Source organism: Schistocerca gregaria, chromosome 5, assembly GCF_023897955.1.
Source record: "Schistocerca gregaria isolate iqSchGreg1 chromosome 5, iqSchGreg1.2, whole genome shotgun sequence".
Lineage (NCBI taxonomy): Eukaryota > Metazoa > Arthropoda > Insecta > Orthoptera > Acrididae > Schistocerca > Schistocerca gregaria.
Genome location: NC_064924.1, coordinates 492,508,956 through 492,529,413, shown reverse-complemented (window position 1 = coordinate 492,529,413; position 20,458 = coordinate 492,508,956). Strand labels below are relative to the sequence as shown.

Here is a 20,458-nt window from a genome sequence, read left to right as displayed (position 1 = left end):
AGATCTGGCACCTTGCGACTTAGGCGCTATTCCCAAAACTGAAGCTCAAGTTGAAAGGCCGTTGGTCCGACACTCTAGAGGATTCAAGAAGCATCGCTGGCGGTGATAAACACTCTCAGAGGATTTCCAGAAAACTTTTGACCAGTGGAAGAAGCGCTGGGACCAGTTGTACGTGCGGACGGGAACTACTTCGAGGGTGATGGTGACCATTAGTCCAAAGATACGGTTTTCTACAGATGGCAGCCCCAGTCCCGAAAATTTTGGATAGCACCTCGTATTAAGAGAGGAACTGAGGAAAAGTAAGGTCTGTAGCTTATGAAAAAGTGCATTCTCGGTACAAAATAAAAGTGTCATATCTTCACTTACGTTGTTCCTAAACTCATAGCATTTCTCATTTCACCAGCTATCGATGGCCCATAAAAACTGCATTCTTTCATCGAAAAAGTGTGTAGTTAGTGGAATAACAAAGTAGGTAATGAAGTTTTGCATAATAACCACGTAGCAAAATACTCTCCTCTTTATTTGATACCATTTGGCAAAATCTCATTTCGATATTTGAAACCGTTTATATAATAAAAGGAATGCTGTCGATATTACAGTCAGGATTTACGCTGCGCGATAGCAAACGAGTGTGCTACCTTCGATCACTTTTCTCGAGTCTGGTGACAGTCACCTCCACACAAGTCTAAAGAAAAATTCAATATGTTAGTTAAATTTCATGCACTGCAAAATACACTACTGGCTATTAAAATTGCTACACCACGAAGATGACGTGCTACCGGCGCGAAATTTAACCGACAGGAAGAAGATGCTGTGGTATACAAATGATTAACTTTTCAGAGCATTCACACAAAGTTGGCGCCGGTGGCGACACCTACAACGTGCTGACGTGACGAAAGTTTCCAACCGATTTCTCATGCACAAACAGCAGTTGAGCGGCGTTGCCTGGTGAAACGTTGTTGTGATGCCTCGTGTAAGGAGAAGAAATGCGTACCATCACGTTTCCGACTTTGATAATGGTCGGATTGTAACCTATCGCGATTGCGGTTTATCGTATCGAGACATTGCTGCTCGCGTTGGCCGAGATCCAATGACTGTTAGCAGAATATGGAATCGATGGGTTCAGGAGGGTAATACGGATACGCCGTGCTGGATCCCAACGGCCTCGTATCACTAGCAGTCGAGATGACAGGCATCTTATTCGCATGGCTGTGACGGATCTTGCAGCCACGTCTGGATCCCTGAGTCAAAAGATGGGGACGTTTTTGTGGTGTCACCGCCAGACACCACACTTGCTAGGTGGTAGCTTTTAAATCGGCCGCGGTCCGGTAGTATAAGTCGAACCCGGGTGTCGCCACTATCAGTGATTGCAGACCGAGCGCCTCCACACGGCAGGTCTAGAGACTTCCTAGCACTCGCCTCAGTTGTACAGCCGACTTTGCTAGCGATGGTTCACTGACTTCTACACTCTCATTTGCCGAGACGATAGTTAGCATAGCCTTCAGCTACGTTATTTGCTACGACCTAGCAAGGCGCCGGTATCCGCACTATTGATATTGTTAATCATGTACCATAAAGAGAGACGTTCGTCATTAATGGATTAAAGTTAAGTATTCTACCAGCTACGTCCGTTTTTCTCAATTCTAATTCCCTTGTCATGTTCCAGACCTCACGCCAGACTGCGTGAGATAAAACGCGTGCATTTCGGCCTCCTTTAGGAACACAGTTGGCTCTCCTGCCAACCACAACAGTTTACAAGGCAACAACTATCTGCAGGAACAATTCGAAGACGTTTGCAGCAGCATGGACTATCAGCTCATAGACCATGGCTGTGGTTACCCTTGACCCTGCATCACAGGTAGGAGCGTCTGCATTTGTGCACTCAACGACGAACCTGGGTGGACGAAAGGCAAAACGTCATTATTTCGGGTGAATCCAGGTTCTGTTTACAGCATCATGATGGTCGCATCCGTGTTTGGCGACATCGCGGTGAACGCACATCGGAAGCGTGTATTCGTCATCGCCATACTGGCGTGATGGTATGAGGTGCCATTGGTTACACGTCTCGGTCACCTCTTGTTCGCATTGACGGCACTTTGAACAGTGGATTTTACATTTCAGAAGTGTTGCGACCCGTGGCTCTACCTTTCATTCGATCCCTGTGAAACCCTACACTTCAGCAGGATAACGCACAACCGCATGTTGCAGGTCCTGTACGGGCCTTTCTGGATACAGAAAATATTCGACTGCTGCCCTGGCCAGCACATTCTCCAGATCTCTCACCAACTGGAAACGTCTGGTCAATGGTGGCCGAGCAACTGGCTCGTCACAATACGCCAGTCACTACTCTTGCGGTATTGTGCTGAAGCTGCATGGGCAGCTCTAGCTGTACACGCCATCCAAGCACTCTGTGACTCAATGCCCAGGCGTATTAAGGCCGTTATTACGGCCAGAGGTGGTTGTTCTGGGTAATGATTTCTCAGGATCTATGCACCGAAATAGCGTGAAAATGTAATCACATGTCAGTTCTAGTATAATATATTTGTCCAATCAATACCCGTTTATCATCTTCATTTTTTCTTGGTGTAGCAATTTTAATGGCCAGTAGTGTATTGTGTAATATGCACCGAACACAAAATCATAGCGACCTCTATTTTGCATTGCAAACTTTTTCGAATTTCGCATAGTGTATTACTTCCATGTAAATATCACAATAACTATGACCATTAACGAAATAACGAGGATGTCATCATGAACCTGACACAAAGTCATAAGTAAAGCAAAAATTTTCTTTTTTACTGAATAGTTTCTGTAAAATCTTTTTCAAGACTGCATGGCGTGTACCTCGATCTGTCATAGCCGACCTTCCGAAAGGTCTCCGACACTGTCAGCCTCCCCTTCCACATAAACGAATGATGAACTCGCCCATCGCTTTGGACGAAAACTGATCACTGCGCATCGGCCACCGTATCCTGTGTGAGCTTTACCCTTTAGAATGAGCGTCCGTTTCTAATGTAATATTTTTCAACTAAGAATCATTCGTTCTGATAGATCAAAAATTTACATTTACATGGCTATTCTGCAAATCACACTTAACTACCTGGCAGATGGTTCATCGACCTACCTTTGCACTAATTCTCTATTATTCCAACCTTAAACAGCGCGCGGAAAAAAAGAACACCTAACCGTTCCGTGTGAGCTCGATTTCCCTTATTTTACTGCGATGATCGTTTCTCTCTGGACAGGTCAATATCAACAAAATATTTTCACTTTCGGAGGAGAAAGCTGGTGATTGAAATTTCCTGACAAGACCCCACCGCAACGGTAAACGCGTTCGTTTTAACGATATCCACCCCAAATCCTCTATCATGTTCGTGACACTAACTCTATTTCTCGATAATAAAAAAAAAGAGTACTGTCCTTCTTTGAACTTTCTCGATGTACTTGGTTAATCCTGTCTGGTAAGAATCCCAGACCACGCCGCAGTTCTCCAAAACGAGGACGGACAAGCGTAGTATAGGCAGTCTCCAAAAAGTAGCTCTGTTGCGTCTTGTAAGTGAACTGAAATAAAACGCAGTCTTTGATTCGCCTTCACAACAACATTTTCTGTGTGTTCTTTCCAATTTAAACTATTCGTAATTGTAATTCGTTGGTATTCTGTCGAAATTAGGGCCTTTGGATTTGACTGATTTATCGTGTAACCGAAGTTTAACGGATTTCTTTTAGCACTCTTGTGGATAACCTCACACTTGTTATTTAGGATGAACTGTCGACTTTTGCACCACACATATCTGTTCTAAATCGTATTGCAATTTGTTTTGATCTCCTGATGACTTCACTAGTCGACAAACGACAACATCATCAGCAGACAACTTAAGACGGCTGCTCAGATAGTCTCCTAAATCGTTAATATAGATACGGAACAGCAAAGGGCCTGTAACACAACCTTGGGGAACGCCAGAAATCAATTCTGTTTTACTCGATGACTCTTCGTCGATTACTACTAATTAGTGGTCTCTCCGACAGGAAATCAATATAGAGGGTGTCTGGGAAGTAGGAACGGATATTGAAGTGCTATAGTACACACAAAATTTATTGAAAATGTTAATTTGTTTTACAAACACATTAAGTAACTTCTGCGATTTATGTACGAAAAATTATATCCTCCATGTGGCCACCTAAAGCCGCGCGGCAACGAGCAATGCGTTGATTGAAGCTCTCTATAACACGTTCACAAACATCTAGTGGGATGCCGTTAATAATCCTTTCAATTTCATCCTTCAATTGGAGTATTTTTTGTTCATGTACACTTTCGACTTCACAAATCCCCACAAAAAAAGTCACAAGGCCTAAGATAGCATGATGTGTCAGGCTATTACTGGTTGCCACGCAAAGGGAAAATTTTTTGAGCAGACTTTTCATTAAGCTGACAATTGTTTCACGCAATGTGTGACATGTCGCACTATCTTGTTGAAACCAGAAATCGTTACTTTCATCAATAAGAGGGAGAAACGAATCAGATAGTATGTATCGGCAATGGCCGCATACACAGTGACGGCAACTCGCTCATTTGAAAGAAAGTACTTGCCGATCACTACTCCTACCCAGAATCCACATCGCACAGCCGCGCGTTATGGATGTATCTCATTATCCACAGTAACTCCTGGATTTTCGTTACCCCAAATTCTGCAGTTCTGCTTACTGACGTACCCACTGAGGTGGAAGGGCGCCTCATCTGAGAAAATTATTCTTTTTGTGAAGCTCTCGTTCTCCGCTTATCGAGCCAAGACCCACTGAGCAAATCGAGGTCTCTTTCATGATCTGCAGGCTTCAACTCTTATCTACATCGACTCTGGTATCTATGCATTTGCAGATCTTTTGGAAGGATTCCATGCAGTGAACTTTGTGATAAAATCAATTGTTGAGCTCGTCGGAGAACCGATTTTCTGGGGCTTACCATCACATTATCACGCACGACAGAAACGCTTTCTTGTGTTCGAACAGAATGTGGTCGTCCTGTGTTTCAAACAGAACCCGTCGTCTCAAACTTCCGGATCAACTTCCGAACTGATGATTCGATTGGAGTAGCATTACGCCCGAGTGCCACACGCACTTCACGAACGGTACACAATGGGGCTTTTACTGTTTTTGTAGTAACTTTTTATCACTTGGATACGTGGTTCAATTGGCATCTGCTCCATGACGAAAATAAGCGAACGACAATAGTCACGACGCAAAAACTTTGAGTCATCAGTTTTCTGACTGGTTTCATGCAAGCAGCCATGAATATCCCTCCTGTTCCAACCTCACTAGCAACATACGTCCGCCATTATTTACTAGGAATATTCCTCTATAGTTTTTGCCCTCTACACTCCCTCTAGTACCATATAAGTCATTCCCTGATGTCGTAAAAGTTGTCCTTCTCCTTGGTCCGCAGCTCGTGGTCGTGCGGTCGTTCTCGCTTCCCGCGCCCGAGTTCGGTTCCCGGAGGGGTGCATTTTCTCTGCCTCGTGATGACTGGTTGTTGTGTGATGTCCTTAGGTTAGTTAGGTTTAAGTTAGATGTTAAGTCCCATAGTGTTCAGAGCAATTTGAACCTTCTCCTTGTCTGTGTTTTCCACACATTACTTACCTCTCCGATTCTGCTTAAACGTCCTCATTCCTTACCTTATCTGTCCAACTAATTTTCAATATTCGCCTGTAGCACCATATCTCAAATGCTTCGATTCTCTTCTGTTCCGATTTCCCCCACTGTTCATGTTTCGCTATTATACAATGCTGTGCTCCAGGCGTAAATTTTCAGAAATTTCTTCCTGAAATTAAGATCTATGTCTCATACTAGTAGAATGCTAGTCTGCTTTTGATCTCCTCCTTGCTCCGTCCGTCAATGGTTATTTTACTGCCTAGGTAGCAGAATTCCTTAACCTCATCTACGCCGTGACCATCAATCCTGATGTTAAGCCTCTCGCTTTTCGCATTTCTGCTACTTCTCATAACTTTCGTCTTTCTTTGATTTACTCTCAATACATATTCTGTACTCATTAAATTGTCCATTCCATTCGGTAAATCATGTAATTCTTCACTTTTATTTAGTATAGCAATGTCATCAGCTAATCGCATCACTGATGTTGTTTTACCTTGAATTTTAATTCCATTACTGAACCTTCCTTGCTTCTTCGATGTACATACTTAACAGTAGGGGCGAAAGACGACATCCTTGCCTTACACCTTTTTTTAATCCGAACACTTCCGTCTTGGTCTCCCATTCTTATTATTCCCTCTTGGCTCTTCTACAAACTTCCTATAGCTTACCCCTCTTTTTCTTAGAATTTCGAAGATCTTGCACCATTTTACATTGTCGAATGTTTTTCCTGGGTAGACTAATCTTATGAAGGTGTATGCTTTTTCTTTTTAAGTCTTGCTTCCATTATCAACGGCAACGTCAGAATTGCCTCTCTCGTACTTTACCTTTTCTAAAACCAAACTAATCCTCAATTTTCTTTTCCATTCTTCTGTACATTATCCTTTGAAGCTATTTGGAAACATGAGCAGTTAAGCTGATCGTGCGATAATTCTCGCACTTGTCAGGTCTTACAGTCTTCGGAATTGTTTGGATGATAATTTTTCGAAAATCGGAAGACATGTCGCCAGGCTCATACATTCTATACACCAACGTCAATAGTCGTTTTGACGCCACTTCCCCATTGATTTTAGAAATTCTGATGGAATCTTATCATCTATTCTGCCTTATTTGATCGTAAGTCCTCAAAAGCTCTCTTAAATTCTGATTCCAATACCAGATTCCCTATCTTTTCTAAATCTACTCGTGTTTCTTCTTCTATAACATCAGGCCGATCTTCCCCCACGGCCTTTAATGTACGCTTTCCACCTATCCGCTCTCTCCTCTGCATTTAACAGTGGAATTACAGTTGCACTCGTAATGTTAACCACCCTTGCTTTTGATCTCACCGAAGGTTATTTTGATTTTCCTGTATGCTGAGTCCGTCCTTCCGACAATCATTTCTTTTCCGATTTCTTCACATTTTTCTTGCAGTCATTTCGTCTTAGCTTTGCTGCACTTCATGTTTTTTCATTCCTTAATGACTTGTATTTCCGTATTCCTGAATTTTCCTTAACATCTTTGTACATCTTTCTTTCATCGATCAACTGAAGTATTTCTTCTGATACCCATTGTTTCTTCGCAGTTACCTTCTTTGTAACTGTGTTTTTCTTTCCAGCTTGTGTGATTGCCCCTTCTTTGAGATGTCCTTTCCTCTTCAACTGACCTATTTCTTATTGCTGCATCTATAGCCTCAGACAACTTCAAGCAGATCTCGTCTTACTTTAGTACTTCTGTATCCCATTTCTTGGCGTGTTGATTTTTCCTGACGTGTCTCTTAAACTTCAGTCTACTTTCCATCACTACTATATATTGACTTTAGTCTCTATCCGCTCCTGGGAATGCCTTACAATCCAATATCTAATTTCAGAATCTCTGACCGACCATGATGTAACTGAAGTCTTCCTTTATCACCCAGCGTTTTCCAAGTATACCACCTCATCTTGTGATTCTGGAACAGCTAATTCGCTATTACTAGCTGAAACGTGTTACAGAAATCACTTAGTCTTTCTCCTCTCTCATTTCTTGCCCATATTCTCCTGTACCTTTTCTTTTACTCCTTCCCCTGCAACTGCATTTTAGTCTCCTATAACTATCAGATTTTCGTTTCCCTTTAAGTACTGTATTACGCTGTCAATATCCTCAAATATATCTTCATCTTGAGCTTGAGACGTCGGCATGAGTACCTGAACTGTCGTTGGCTTGCTGTCGATTCCAATAAGTACAACCTTGTCATGAACTGTTCACAGTAACACTCTCTGCCCTACCTTCCTATTCATAACGAATCCTACTCCCATTATATGATTTTCTGCCCTATACACATCGACCAGAAATCCTCGTCTTCTGTTCATTTCACTGCACTGACCCCTACTGTATCTGGATTGAGCAATCGCATTTCCCTTTTCAGATTTTCTAGCTTCCCTGCGAGGTTTAAGCTTCTGACATTCGACCCCTCACTCGTAGAACGTTATCCTTTCGTTGGTTATTCAGTCTATCAGGGTACTAATGGGAAGGACCGCAGATAAACATGAAAAAAAACCAAGGTTGCCAACCACGACAAAATGGAGCAAAATTCAAATTCGACCTTACTTCCTGGACACCCGTTAGTCGCATAACAGACAATATTCCATAATCCTATAAAACGAAAAATTAATGTCGTAATATTGTATCTCCAGCATCGATATCATTCGTAAGATTTCAGGAAATCGACATATCGATCAAAATGTTTGCCGTCCCTACCTGAAACTTGCACATCTGTACTCATCGACACCGTTCCGGCATTAATGTGTTAGCTATCCTACTTAAGTGATGGAAATAATAGATCTGCAAAAGATAATACGCAATGTTTTAGACCTCAGCGTTTTCAAGTTCGCTACGTAGCTCTTGTTCCGTCCGCAACAAAATGCTTCCAATCATATCTGCCGTACGTTTCACTTCTGTATGACGCGTCTTTTCCTCAAGTTCACTGATACGGAAGACGCCGCCGGCCGGCGTACCACTTCCTCAGCATGTAATTGGCTTTTCCGGGAAGCCCCTATTACGTCAATTTCCACAAATCAACATTTGGTTCTTTGCAGTTCACTCCAGTGCTGGCACACAGTCGACAGCTGACTATTGTACACTGCGTCACCAGCAACTGGACGCAGACAAGTTCAAACTGCGCACTATCAGATATCGATAACAGAAAGGCTGTTACTGAAGAACTTGAGCACAATGCGACAGCATTTCATTACGGTGACGGCGTTACGTGCATGTCAGTGGGATCATTATCAACATTCCACAGAATTTGATAGGAGTGCATACAGAATGTCCATCCTGGCATAAAATCAATTCGACCTTAGGTCCAGTTTATGTTCGATGAGGAAGGCTGAGGATTAACGTTTTGTCCGCGACGAGCTTATGAGAAACGGAGCACAGTTTCAAATTTTGGAAAAAAATATATATAGTGCATCAAAAATATTTGGAAAAACAAGGCAAGGATCCTGAGCTGCTTGTTTTTGAGTTGCACAGGCAGAACGTACGTCTCTTTTCTTTTCAACGCAACGAAAACGTTACGCCATCATTTGCAGCATTGCACTGCATTTAGACCGTCTGGCGAAGACCACTGACTAGATCGGAAATGGTTTTGTGATTGTTGTCGCAAGAAAATAGGACAAATCAATTAGTCTGTCACAACAGGTCATTTTCATACTATGACCTACTACTGATATAAACCCATCCAGGCGATAACGTCGTCACTTGACCCCTACTCAGACACACGCACGGTGCCTGTAGCAACAGTAAGCGTGTGTTCGTGTGTAGAGTGGGGAAAGCATGCGACTCTCTTTGAAACAGGGTTGATAGTGATGGCGCAGATGCTCAGCACGAGCGTTTCGGAAACTGCACGACTTGCCGTGAGTTCGTGAAGTGCAGTGGTGAGTGTCTTCAACGCGTGGCGAAACCAAGGTCAAACCACGTCCGGACGTTGTGGGGTTGAGCGGCCATCCCTCATTACACAGGTCGGACGTCATAGGCGGTGCAGATTGGCAAAACAGGACAAGCGGCGAACTGTGGCGGAAGTAACTGCAAACTTTAATCTTTGTTGATCCATTATGGACTGTGAGACAACGGCTGGCATGTATTTCTTGATACAATAATTTACCAACAGCCGTATGTATTGTAGAAATTCTTATATGCTACCAGTTTCGGCGTCACATTGATGCCCATCTTCAGGCCCCAAACGTCGTAGTCGTAAAATCGCTGTACATGGAAGGAGCCATATAACTGGATCCGTGAATCAAATCGCTATGCAACAGCTCTTGGTGGCCAGGCGACACGGACTGTGATTCACGGATCCAGTTATATGGCTCCTTCCATGTACAGCGATTTTACGACTACGACGTTTGGGGCCTGAAGATGGTCATCAGTGTGACGCCGATACTGGTACATATAACATGTTTATAAAATAAATTTCTACAATACATACGGCTGTTGGTAAATCATTGTATCAAGCGAACTTTAATGGTGGGCAGAGCACAAGCGCATCTGAACATCCAGTGCATGGAACACCCCAGACGATGAGTAACTACAGTCGACGACCCATGCGTGTGCCAAAGCCAACACTACGACATCGGCAACTACAACTAAAATTGGCACGTGACCATTGGCATTACAAGTTGGCGCAGTGTTGTATGGCCTGATGAATCCCGACATCTTTTTCATCGTGCCGATGGGAGGGCGCCAATCCGTCGTCTCCAAGGGAACAGCTCCTTGACAACTTTGCTGCCAGATGGGGAAAAGCTGGCGACGGCTCCATTATGTTCTGGGGAACATTCACATGGGCATCCATGAGCACAGTAGCGCTCGTGCAAGGCACCATGGCGACCAAGGAGTAGCGCAGACTGGTTACAGAGCACGTTTCCTGACGGCAGATATATTTTTAAAGAAGGTAACGTGTAATGTTGGAAGGCCAGGAGTGTGATGGAGTGGTCCCTGGAACATAGTGACGGGTTCCAATTGTCTTGATCCCCCAACTCGCCAGATCTGAACCCAATCGAACACACCTGGGACACGGCGTAAGAGTACATTGTCCCTTGCCTGGAATTTACTAGAATTAGATGACTCGTCTGCAGTTGTGGTGTCAACTCACTCCAACGGCCTACCAAGGCCTCGTTGCTTCCATGCCACGACGCGTCGTCGCTGTTATCCGTGCTAAAGGTAGGTGATCATAATGTTCTGGCTAATCATTATACGAGGGGCGTTTGATAAGTCCGTGCAAAAATAAAAGCTACTTCTGTGTTTGGGGTAAACTTTTATTTTTCGACAGTCTCCTTTTAGACTACACACTTCGTCCAACACTGTTCTAATTTGCTGATCCCTTCTGAATAATAGGAATTGGCCCAGTCTGCAAAAAGCTAATAGTTACTACAATGACATCCTTGTTTGAATAAAATCTTTGTCCCACCAGCCATTTCTTCAAATTGGGGAAGCCAAGTCTGGAGAATAGGGGGATGTGAAACGATTTGGAATCCTGTTTCCATTAATTTTTCAACCATAAGTGCTGAGGTGTTTGATGGTGTATTGTCGTGATGGAAAAGGACTTTTTTTCGGTCCAATCGCTGGCGTTTTTTTTGCAGATCTGTTTTCAAACGGTCCAGTGACGATGAGTAATATGCACCTGTAATACTTTTACCCTTTTCCAGATAGTCGACGAGGATTATCCCTTGCGAACCCCAAAAGGCAGTCGCCATAACTTCCGGCCGAAGGAATTGTCTTCGCCTTTCTTGGTGCAGATTCTCCCTTGGTAACCCATTGTTTATATTGTTGTTTGGTGTCAGAAGTGTAGTAAGTATCCATGTTTCATCCACAGTGACGAAACGACGCTTAAAGTACTGCGGATTCTCCCTGAACAGCTGTAAACCATCCTTGCAACACTTCACACGATTCCATTTTTAATCAAGCATGAGCAATCGTGGAACCCATCTTGCGGATAGCTTTCTCATGTTCAAATGTTTATGCAAAATATTATGTACCCGCTCATTCGAGATGCCCACAGCACTAGCAATCTGACACGCCTCAACTCTCCTGTCATCCATCACCACATCACGGATTTTATCAATGATTTATGGAGTCGTAACCTCCACAGGACGTCCAGAACGTTCAGCATCCCTTGTGCTAGTATGAACACTCCAAAAATTTCGGTATGAACACTCCGAAAATTTTGAAAGCACTTGTAAACTGTTCTAATCGAAGCTGCAGTCACCATAATGCTTATCAAGCTTCTCTTTTAGTCTCCAGAGGCGTCTTGCCTTTCATAAAGTAATGTTTAATCACCAAACGAAATTTTTTTCGTTCATTTTTTTGACAATCACTCGACTTCCTTGAGTCACACGAATGCCAAACACAAAGAAATTGATCAATATGGCTGAAAGTTGGTGTGCGGTCTTTCCAAAGCTGCTACGTAAGTCTGTCGGTAAACTGAAGAGCGGGCGCGCGAGTCGCCACTCTGCCTGCCCTGCTACGTCACAGGGCGCTTCTACAGGCTGTTACACAACGTAGTACAGTCCCTGCCGCGGCGCGCGCTTTAAATCTGTGGCTACGCCGTGTACAGATACGACCCGTCTGCGTTTATTTTTAGACAAATGCGTTAAAAGTATAAGGAAAACAAAAGACGATAGCTTCTTCGGAACAAAACATTATAGGCTAATATTAACATAAGAACGGAAGTCAGGATTCTACTACAAACATAGAACCGAATGCGTATTCATATGAATATATGTTCCTCTATTCGTAAGACGAACCAGATATAGTGCAATCAGTCTGTAAAATTTAAGGCTTGTTCTTACTATGTGTTTCTACTAAAAGATAAAAGTTTTCTTTGAAGGGCTGCATTAAAACTTAATAATTCTTGCAACACGAAGAGTGTTCAAAAATTAATCAGAAAATTATAATTACGTGTGTTGTATTAGTTCGATTCGCACTGCCTTTTTGGCATTGCCTTCGTAAACATGTGTGAAAAGTATTTCCAGGTAAATCCCATTTCACGCAATGTCTTGTGTAAAACATCTTTTTTCAACGAAAATGTATTTTTTGTTTCACGCCAGTGAGTAATTTCCGTAACGTGGGCATTATTTTTTGGTTTATGTAGAAGTCCTCCATAGTATGTCGAATGACCGATTTTGTGAAACTGTCTAACGATGGGTTCCCTACCTGAATTATTAGTTTTTCTTCGCGGCGATTTCAGTAAACCATGCGCCTTGTTTTCGCGCTCCTTCCTTATGCGTCCTATTTTGGCGAGGCTGAAGTTTGCATAAACTGCAGCCCTTTGATTGGGACTGGTACTATTAGCCAACAGCTCTTTTTATGTAGCCTCCTTAACACAAGCTGTAATGACGTTAGAGACGATCGAACGCTCGTTCTGCGCAAATATCTCCTTCGTATTCTGCACATTTTCTTGCAATGCAGGGCGATTATCCATCACTTCCGGATACTGAAGTATATCAGTGAGTACTCAGAGTCAACTGACTCAGATGGCAACTAAGATCCCACGAACAGAAACGACGTATCTCACTGCACGCCGAACTACACCGCTAGATAGGTAATGGGCAACTGATTTTGGGTTGCCCTGTAGGCCAGTGGCAGGGTTCTTCCGGGAAAGGCCACTTCCCCCACCAAAAGCGCTGCTCGCTCTTCAGTTTACAGACAGACTATACTAACTAAACATGATCTCGATACGCGCCGGTGGTGCCATCTCTCGGACTTTGCTCAGACTTCTCAAACGCCTCTCGTACGTTCTTAATGTTGTACCGTTGGCACGTCTGAAAAAGCTGAATCAACACCTTACCACATTGAATGGGATGGTTAGCTCAAAACAAAGAAGAGGTTGCATTATAACTAAAAATTATATTACATAATGCTCAAGCAAGACAAAATTAGTGGTCATGTCTCTAACACTTACATATTTTGCAGTAGTATACAGATGGAATTTAATTTTATCAATTACTTCACCTATTTAGACTGACGTACTAATACTCATAGTAACACAGCTTTAAGTATGTCGTTGTTGGCATATAGTTTCATGTAGTATATTTAAAATGTATTATGATTGTTTTAAGGCTGTTACCTTAGAAAAAAAAGTTTGTTCTATTCATTTTTTGAGAAAACTTTGGAGAGAGGAAGTGTATTAAGTAAACGATTTACAAAAAAATGTGGCACCGTAATATGAGTGCTAGAGAAAGTTGACAGAGACCACATATTAAGCGTGAAAAAACTGAGCAAGAAAGAAAGGGCGAACTACAGCCGTAATTTTTCCCGAGGGCATGCAGCTTTACTGTATGATTAAATGATGATGGCGTCCTCTTGGGTAAAATATTCCGGAGGTAAACTAGTCCCCCATTCGGATATCCGGGCGGGGTCTACTCAAGAGGACGTCGTTATCAGGAGAAAGAAAACTGGCGTTCTACGGATCGGAGCGTGGAATATCATATCCCTTAATCGGGCAGGTAGGTTAGAAAAGGTGGATACAGGGTTATAAATACAAAATCAAGTAGGAGTAATGCAGGAGTAGGTCACACGGACAAGATGACACTAAACGTATATAACATGATATTTTAATTTGAGTCGCAATACAGCAACGATAAACTCCAGTGTGAAAATGTAACTGAATTTAACTACTCATATTATTACGGACTTGGTTGGGTGTCGCTATTGTTAGCGTTCTACTGACTTCGGCTATTCAGTATACACGTGATGTGTTACGACAGCAAATGGAACCTGTGAAAACTGAAGGCAGTGTCACAAGTTCCTCCAAAAATTGTAACACAACACACATACAAATTTAATACTTACTAATTTAAATCCACCCGATGATGGGAGTTTAAACCTTCGAAACGCGTCGTGGAAATAAATAAAACGGTGACTGGTAACAGTGAACTTGTTGTTTCATTTAATTTAGTATCGTCATTGTTGACCAGTTGCCTCCGTTGGCGTGGTATATTTTTAACTGAACAATGAGTAAGGTGACACAGGAAATGGAAATGATCGTATGACATTGTTGGCCGGGAGGCCCCATTCGGGGAATTTCGGTAGCCCTATTGCAGGTCACTTTTTTTCTTTTTAGGTAACGCAACGTCGGCGACTTGCGAGTCAATGTTGATGAAATTGATGATGGACAGACATCACCTAGTCCCGTGCCGGGAAGGCGGCAACGCTACCGCTAAGCTACGGAGGCGGACAAGATGACACTAAACGTATATAACATGATATTTTGACTCGCAATACAGCAACGATAAACTCCAATGTGAAAATGTAACTGAATTTAACTACTCATTTTATTACGGTCTTGGTTGGGTGTCGCTGTTGTTAGCGTTATACTGACTTCGGCTATTCAGTATAAAACATGAAATCGAAAACAGCTCAGCCGTCTTTATTTCGAATGTAATTTAGTTACGGGACCAGTTTCGACGTTTCACTTAGTCGTTTTCAGGCTCCATGACCAAACAGTTACCGAACGCTATCCCCTATTTCAGTAGCACATGAGGTCAGCGGACCTGAAGACGGCGTTGTGAAACGCAGAAACTGGTCCCATAAATAAATTACATTCGAAATATAGACAGCTGAAGGTGCTTTTTACGCTTTATATTTTATTTGTATCAACTATGGTTCTTATTTGGGAGCTGTTGGCGTTACATTTCTGATGTGTTAAGGCTGATGATGTCCTGTAATTGAGGTATTAATGATATTTTTCAACAGAACTCAAAAGCGGATGTTGGGTATGCTGTCCTAACCCACCTCGATCAAGAACGAGGTTGCCTGTTGCCATTCCCCAGGTATCTCATCCACTGAAAGCATGGCTGTGAGCTGTTCAGAGACTCACATGGTACCACTCGCCAGGCACTATAATCGATGAACGCTGGAATCGTGTGGAAACAACATAGGCCTGCAATGACGTACCTGTATGTGTCATCCAGGTTCAGTTCGACTCTACGTCCAGCCGGCCTAGCGCTGTTTTTGCTGTCAAAGGTGGTATCTCTGTGTACTAAATTTCTCCACTCGTATACCCCCCTCTCCCAAATCACTTAGAAAACTGTAATCACATATTCCTCCTACAATACTTTATCTGCACAATAAATAAGAGGGGCTGCTGAAACGTAACGACTCTTAAAGCTTTCTAAATAAAAGAAACATTATCAACATTCATTATTTTTAGACTTCGTGTCCACATATTTGCAGCCCTCTGCCCCTAGATGGCTCCGAATTGTAGCGTGTAATATCGAACTGTGTAACGTAACTAAAGCGCTGCGTGACAAACACCATCCTGTAATCGAGTTTCGAATTCTGAGAGTTCGTCCCCATGTGGAACGTCCTCTCTTTCAGCATGAGAATGCGAGACCACAAACGAGCGCTGCGACGTCTTTGGCAATCCGACGCCTTGGTTCACTGTCATCGATCACCCTTCTTACAGTTCCGACTTGGTACCATCCGATTTTCATCTGTTTCCCAAACTTAGAAAACATTTCACTTTGATAGTGAAGAAGCGGTGCAACCAGAGTTGAGGTTGTGGCTCTGAACTTACTGAAACATTCCACTGTCACGGTATCAACAAACAGGTCTCTCGATGGCAGAGCCAGAAATGGGTTCGTCGACAGGTTGACTATGGTGAGAAACAAATACACAGACATGAAGCATAAAGATGTAGAATGTTAACGACGTTTGTTTTATTTTAAAAGCGTTAGGAATTTTCATATAAAAATTCGGAAGCACACCCTCGGGAAACTTCTTCACCGTATTTGGTATTGTTTCTATTGTGAAGTTTTAGTCTCCAGCAGTGTGTAGCCCCTGGGAAAGTAGTCGTACGTATGCATACAATGGGAAATCCTGACGATGTGCCTCAGAGCGGGGTACTGTGCGTACCAACTTCAATCGGTTCGTATGTGAAAGATATCTGTGATGTTTAAGGGTATTTCAAGATCAGAGCTGCTTCACTTCTTGTTATTACGTTTAACCTCTTTCTGCTTCCATGGTAGCCGTAATCACCGACCTGCGCCATGTCCAGAGTCATCCATGAGCCCACTATTCGTCGTGTCTTGGTGGAACAAGAACGAAAATTAAATTTGAAACATCTGAAAAGATTTATCATTGTTTCCCTAACAATACAATGAGCGTAGGTTTCCGTGCAGACAACGAACTCTGGCATAAAACTGCAAAGAGTAGGTACTACACATCGTCTTACGCCAGGTGCGAGTGTGAGAAAAACTGGCGCCTGTCCGGAATTTTACATGCCCTCTCAGTCCAAAAGGTTTCGAGAAGGCATTAATAAAAATTCACAGAAACCTTAAAATAATGGCTTTAATGCTTTGTGTGTTCTACATAGTCTCCCCCTCTGAGTACAACGCATAAAACTTCCATACCACCATGTGAAACTGGCATAAAAATCCTTGTATGGAATACTACACTCCTGGAAATGGAAAAAAGAACACATTGACACCGGTGTGTCAGACCCACCATACTTGCTCCGGACACTGCGAGAGGGCTGTACAAGCAATGATCACACGCACGGCACAGCGGACACACCAGGAACCGTGGTGTTGGCCGTCGAATGGCACTAGATGCCCAGCATTTGTGCACCGCCGCCGTCAGTGTCAGCCAGTTTGCCGTGGCATACGGAGCTCCATCGCAGTCTTTAACACTGGTAGCATGCCGCGACACCGTGGACGTGAACCGTATGTGCAGTTGACGGACTTTGAGCGAGGGCGTATAGTGGGCATGCGGGAGGCCGGGTGGACGTACCGCCGAATTGCTTAACACGTGGGGCGTGAGGTCTCCACAGTACATCGATGTTATCGCCAGTGGTCGGCGGAAGGTGCACGTGCCCGTCGACCTGGGACCGGACCGCAGCGACGCACGGATGCACGCCAAGACCGTAGAATCCTACGCAGTGCCTTAGGGGACCGCACCGCCACTTCCCAGCAAATTAGGGACACTGTTGCTCCTGGGGTATCGGCGAGGACCATTCGCAACCGTCTCCACAAAGCTGGGCTACGGTCCCGCACACCGTTAGGCCGTCTTCCGCTCACGCCCCAACATCGTGCAGCCCGCCTCCAGTGGTGTCGCGACAGGCGTGAATGGAGGGACGAATGGAGACTTGTCTTCAGCGATGAGAGTCGCTTCTGCCTTGGTGCCAGTGATGGTCGTATGCGTGTTTGGCGCCGTGCAGGTGAGCGCCACAATCAGGACTGCATACGACCGAGGCACACAGGGCCAACACCCGGCATCATGGTGTGGGGAGCGATCTCCTACACTGGCCGTACACCTCTGGTGATTGTCGAGGGGACACTGAATAGTGCACGGTACATCCAAACCATCATCGAACCCATCGTTCTACCATTCCTAGACCGGCAAGGGAACTTGCTGTTCCAACAGGACAATGCACGTCCGCATGTATCTCGTGCCACCCAACGTGCTCTAGAAGGTGTAAGGCAACTACCCTGGCCAGCAAGATCTCCGGATCTGTCCCCCATTGAGCATGTTTGGGACTGGATGAAGCGTCGTCTCTCGCGGTCTGCACGTCCAGCACGAACGCTGGTCCAACTGAGGCGCCAGGTGGAAATGGCATGGCAAGCCGTTCCACAGGACTACATCCAGCATCTCTACGATCGTCTCCATGGGAGAATAGCAGCCTGCATTGCTGCGAAAGGTGGATATACACTGTACTAGTGCCGACATTGTGCATCTCTGTTGCCTGTGTCTATGTGCCTGTGGTTCTGTCAGTGTGATCATGTGATGTACCTGACCCCAGGAATGTGTCAATAAAGTTTCCCCTTCCTGGGACAATGAATTCACGGTGTTCTTATTTCAATTTCCAGGAGTGTATAACTCCCGCGTCACATTCGAACTTTGTTCAGAATTTGCTAACCATCGGGGAGCGATTCTTTACCCTGTCGTTTTGTGGGGAGTTCGTATTAGTAACACCAAGTCTCGGAGCCGCGATGATATTTTCGAGAAAAGAACTGTCCGCATTTCAATCAGGCCGCGGCAGGCGTCCACGCATTGTTGCTTTCGTTCGGGCATTCTTCTTCAAAACATTCTGGAGAATGTCTAGAACACTTTATTTACAAATTTCGCTCAGTTGCGATTTGTGACAAGACAACATAAAACACATTACGGCCACATATCCACTCCTTAACACTGCCTGTAAGCAACTGACTGGTCAAATGCGCACCTGCTGTTTACAGTTGTTAGTTCAAGCTGCCACCGCAGTCACTGCACTGACGTCGCTTGTATGCCGGGAATAGAAACACGCTTGGAACGTCTTCGACGCGTGGTGTAGACGAACTGGCAGATCTTTTGTTGTTCGCGTTAGAGAACACTAAAACGTAGGCAGTAATAGGGCAACTTTTGGTTCTCATTTTTAAAAATATAGTCGGACGCTAAGAGCAATGTCTTGAGATCTGGGAGTATGAGTTTGAATCTTTACTAATTTAAGAAGAAATACTCTTAGTTGTTACATAAATATGTAGGCTTTAGTAACAAGGCATTTTTCGGAGAATCTTCTGATCTCCTAAGAAGTCTCTTCGTTCTATTTTTTGCCCTATTTCTTTGTTATTTTCCAGGTAATTTTCCACTGCAAACTGCCGTGATGTTTCTAGTTTCTAGTGCACTTCTAGCTTCTCTACAACATTGGTCACTTTTTTCAATTTTAGATGGCGTACTCTCGCAATAATTGTATTCTATTCTTAATTTTATTCTTGTGATTTGAGAGTTACCAGCTTTATATTATTATGTAATCAATGAAGCCTCCAGTTCCAAAAATCAGAGCACAGGTACTTTCACACAGTGGCGCACCTCTCTACTTTTTCAGTTTACGACAAACTATGCAAGGTATTCAAGTGCTTATGGTTATGTGAATAACTTTGGTCCGTAACTCAGTTTCCTAGTATTTTCTTGTCATAATCGTCATCTTGAACAGTTTCCAGCCCCAGCCTGGATCTGATTGGAACATAGGCCCTCTTTTCGCACCGTATTTCTGTGTTCACTCCGGTCTGGTCTCTAAGAAGACTGACATCTCGTCCAAGTCGCGGGAGGCGGGCAACGCCGCAAAGCAGAAGATGGCTTACGGGGGTGAAGTACAGTGGGGACTGAGTGCCCCGGGATCGATACAGTATTTCTGAGGGCCAGTAGTAACACTGAAAATTGTCGGCTGAAAGTGAAGCTGGCGTAGGCCTAACTAGCCATTCAACAAGGGAACTAGCCTCCGAAAGGATGACTATTGCTATCCCCTTTAAAAAAAAAAAAAAAAAAAAATCCATCGGTCTTCTGACTGATTTTATGCACTCCCGCGGGAATTCCTCTTATGTGTCAACTTCTTCACCTCAGAGTAGCACTAACAACTTACGTCCTCAATTACTTGCTGGATGTACTCCAATCTCTATCTTCCTCTAGTTTTTATCCTCTACACCTGCCTCTAGTACCAGATGCCCTACCACCCCGGCCGTTCTTCCTCTCAGTGTTTTCCATACATTCCTTTCCTCACCGATTCTGCGGAGAATCACCTCGTTGCTTATAGTCCAACTAATTTTCAACATTCTTGTACAGCACCACAACTCAAATTCTTCGATTCTGTTCTGTACCAGCTTTCCCACAGTTTCATACCGTAAAACGCAGTGTCCCAAACGTACGTTCTCAGAAATTTCTTACTCAAACTGAGACCTAGGATGCTAGTAGACTTCTACTGCTAGTCTTATTTTCATGGCCTCCTTGCTCCGTGCGTAATGGGTTATTTCTCTGCCTAGGCAGAAAAATTCCTTAACTTCATCTATTTCGTGATCATCTGTCATGATGTTTTCTCGCTGTTCTAATTCTG

At 43.7% G+C, this 20,458-nt stretch overlaps 1 protein-coding gene across 5 annotated transcripts in view; it reads right to left on the bottom strand.

Moving 5' to 3' along the window:
* The window catches only part of LOC126272722 (V-type proton ATPase 116 kDa subunit a 1), a 610,777-nt gene that overhangs the window by 535,328 nt on the left and 54,991 nt on the right, over nucleotides 1–20,458 (bottom strand). The gene's annotated exons all lie outside the window — the stretch shown is intronic.